We start from the raw sequence: 3,707 nt of genomic DNA, 5'->3' as shown, positions 1-3,707 counted from the left end.
CAATGTTCACAAGATCCACATATTCATATCCAACTCATGATTCATAGAACCTCAACTTACATGATTTGCCACGAATTTACATGAATTGCCAAGAGAAGCAAGTGAAAAAATAAAAGGCTACCTGCACCCTGGTTCACAATATTAAACATATTAAACACTAATTATGCTAGTGGCATTCCTGAATGATTATCCTCTTTGGAGTAGAACCACACTCATCCAGGTGTGTAGCATGAGCAAGATCTTCAGGATGAGAATAATTTGTCAACGGAGTACAAGCATTCTCTTGGCCTTGGGAGGATCCATTCACCCCTACAACAAAAAATGTAGCAGACTTCAGTGAACAAGGTGAAAGGCAAATCTATGCTACATATACAAGTTGTCAAACCAAAATATAAAATCCACCTAATGAAACACATTATTTGCTAGCAAGAAAGTGAAAAAGTCTTATCTTGGTGCCAAGTGTAGGCTGCAATCATGAACTAACAGGAATAAAATGAAAAAGTCTCGAATTGTCAGTACCAGGTCTAGGTTGTCCTCATTCAGTCTCACCCATTGATGATTGGTGTTCCATAACATGAAGCACCAATCAACAGTTTGACACAAGCAGGCAGCAGCAAAACAGGGAAGCAACCAACAAGCAAGCAGCAGCACGTGCACAACATGGGGAAGCAACAAGCAATCAAGCAGCAGCAGCACATGAACAACATGGGGAAGCAACTAGCGAGTAGAAGCAGCAAGGGCATGACGAACAGGGGAAGCAAGCAGCAGCAGCTCAACAAAAACTCAATTCAAATAGATGAAAGAGGTCGAGGTTACCTAGTCTGCTGTGGTTGCCATTGGGAGGACATGCTCCCTATGCATTCTTTTTTTCATTCGTAATCACGAAATACGGCGGCATACGCATGTCTGAGCATGTCCCCATGTCCGGCATTTTAGGCTAGCACTACAAGTATAGAGAAAAATAGTTAACTTTGTATGATAACCACCACCAATTGAGTTGTACATGAATAGACGCATAATGCACATGCACTTAAGCAGGCAGCAACCACTGATTGAAATACACAGGCACTTACTCCCTCCATGACAAAAGTTAGATGTACACTTATTCATGGACGGAGGGAGTAGGCAGCAGCCTCTGAAGCCATAAAAACTATGCCTATATCAGAGTAAGATTTTCTTTCACAAGAGACTCTAGAAAATACTGCCTTTGTATGAGACAAATAGATTGTTCCTATCATAGATTATCATCAACACATGAACTACTGTGACGCACCCTGTTTTGATTACATTACAATCTGCATGTATTATACGTAGATCTACTTGTGAAATTCAACGTAAGAATAGTTTGCATAGAGGAATTGCGGATCATAAGCACTACTTACCAGATCACTACCATCCATTGGCTCATCATGAAAAGCAAGAAGCTCTTGGGTATTTCCTATCCCATCTTGACATATACCAACTACAGTGCAACAAATGGTTTAGTTTATGTGGAAAGCATCAACAGGATCTGTAACACAATCAAAGCAAATATGAGTAAAAGATGAACAATACTTGTAGATGTTTGATCAGAAGAGAATCATTTTTGCAGTGCCTTTCCAACTTAACATTTTTCCTCAATAAATCTTGATACAACAGAGTGTGATTGTCCTACATCCTTCTCCCTAGCTTTTGCAACAAGCACTGCTTTCCTTATAGCACCATCACCTATAACTCAAATAAACTACCCATGCACTTGTAAGTGTTCAATTTTGTAGCTTCCCTATGGCAATACATCTTTCCCACCATAAACTGAATGCAACTTACCAACATGCTTTTGGTCTGAATGGATGATCATGAACCACCCCTGAAACATAGCGAATTTATCACAAGTGCACAATTACTCAAACAGCAAAATCAGCAGCATTTAAGTACTAAATTTGGAAACTAATTGTGTACCAAAAAGGCAATAGTAGACAGATTTGAAAACTAAATTGCAATCTTAAATAGCAATTTCTCTCTCCCTATAGAAGTCCTTTCACACTGACATAAAGATGCACAACGGGGCATGTTCAGAATTAAAAATGAAATAAATAATCTTTTACTTTTACCATAAAATATATGGATGATTGTACAAGGTAATTCTATTGCACCAGCTTCAGTACACAAGGTCATTTGACACCAAAGAATGCATGGCAATCTTTGTCACAAACTAAAACGCAGAACAAAGCCATGAAAAAATATATGCGAAGATTAACATACTATATTAATGAAACAATATCTGAGGTCGATCTCAAACAACAATGTACAGAGTAACAACAAGCAAAGAATAACAAAAGAGTAGATCTAGCTCTGCAGCAGAAGTAAAATTATTTGACACATCAGCCAGATTAGGGAGGGAGGAGGAGCAGGGGGGCCCTGGACGGGGAGGGAGTCACCTTCACCTTTGCACGCAGGCGGATCTGGAAGTCAGAGCCGAGGTAGGCAGATCTGGATGTCCTAGGCTCCCAGCGAAGAGGTGGCCGGGCTGGAGGGGTGGAGGCGGCCGTCAACGGCGGGGTGGACGACACTTCATGGGGAGGGAGGCGGCCGTCGACGGCGAGGTGGACGGCGCTTCAAGGGGAGGGAGGCGCCCCCAGCGGTGGGGTGGACGGCGCTCCATGGGGAGGGAGGCGGCCGTCAACGGCGAGGTGGACGGCGCTTCATGGGGAGGGAGGTGGCCGTCAACGGCGGGGTGGACGACGCTCCATGGGGAGGGAGGCGGCAGTCAACGGCGAGGTGGATTGTGCTTGATGGGGATGGAGGCGGTGGATCTGAACTGGACTGCAGGCACGGGGGCAAGTGGAGGCCCTGGATCTAAACTCTGAGCGTGCACGCGCCTCTCGCAAGAGAATATCTCCGCGTCCCGCGACTTGTGTCTTCCTGACGGCCACGTACGCGCTCCTGAAGGTGCTGAAGGTGCGCAACAGATTCGCGACGTGGATATGACCCCCGACGCGAACGTGCCACATCGTTCCTGAAGGTTAATCTCTTTCCTGAAGGCTATCAAGCAGAACGTCAGGAACGTAGCGATCATTCCTCTCGGCGGACCATCCACGTCAGGAACGCGTTCACGTTCCTGAAGGAGCCATCGTGGCCGTCACGATCGTACGTGGCCGTCACGAAAAACTCTGTTTCGGGTAGTGAACGGAACGACATTCGTTTGCTTATTTAGTACTTGGCTTAGAAACAATGCCAAAGATATCAACGAACAATAAAACGAAGGAACATTCACACACGCAGCTTACAGCCTGCCGGTTTAGCTAGCAGAAGAGGGTACAACCACCATAACATGTGCCACCGCACTGAATTAAGGCCGCGTTCTTGCATGTCTGGCATGCAGGACGTGGAGGTGCGGCATTGCAGATGCCACTGCACGATGTTTCAGCATAGGTGATGCAAATGGCGACACAATGGCCCAGACAATTTTCGCATTCTGTGGCTGCCACCGGGTGGCCCATGTTCAGGACGAGCATGACGCAAACAGCGATGGCGGCGGCCATCTTCAGAGAGGACGCCATTGATGAATGTTGGGTGGGTGGTTGTAGTGGAGGATTGAGGAAGAAAAGATGCAATGGATGGAGATGAGCTAGCTAGCTGCTTATGAACTGGTACATTCCCATAGGATGGAGTAGGATGCTATTTATAGGCAGCCAACGTGAGGACCACTCACTAGTAGCTAGCTCTTA

The 3,707-nt window shown here is 45.5% G+C and overlaps 1 long non-coding RNA gene across 1 annotated transcript; it reads right to left on the bottom strand.

Moving 5' to 3' along the window:
- Positions 1-1,630: 1,630 nt before the first annotated feature.
- LOC119367224 lies at positions 1,631-2,445 on the bottom strand. Its single transcript, XR_005176350.1, has 3 exons — positions 2,424-2,445; positions 1,807-1,846; positions 1,631-1,723 (listed from the first exon to the last, which is right to left on the bottom strand). It is a non-coding gene; the product is annotated as an uncharacterized LOC119367224 (long non-coding RNA).
- Between the last annotated feature and the right edge of the window lie 1,262 nt (positions 2,446-3,707).

The sequence above is a fragment of the Triticum dicoccoides genome, chromosome 1A (genome assembly GCF_002162155.2).
Source record: "Triticum dicoccoides isolate Atlit2015 ecotype Zavitan chromosome 1A, WEW_v2.0, whole genome shotgun sequence".
NCBI lineage: Eukaryota > Viridiplantae > Streptophyta > Magnoliopsida > Poales > Poaceae > Triticum > Triticum dicoccoides.
This window is presented reverse-complemented; position numbering and strand designations above follow the sequence as displayed.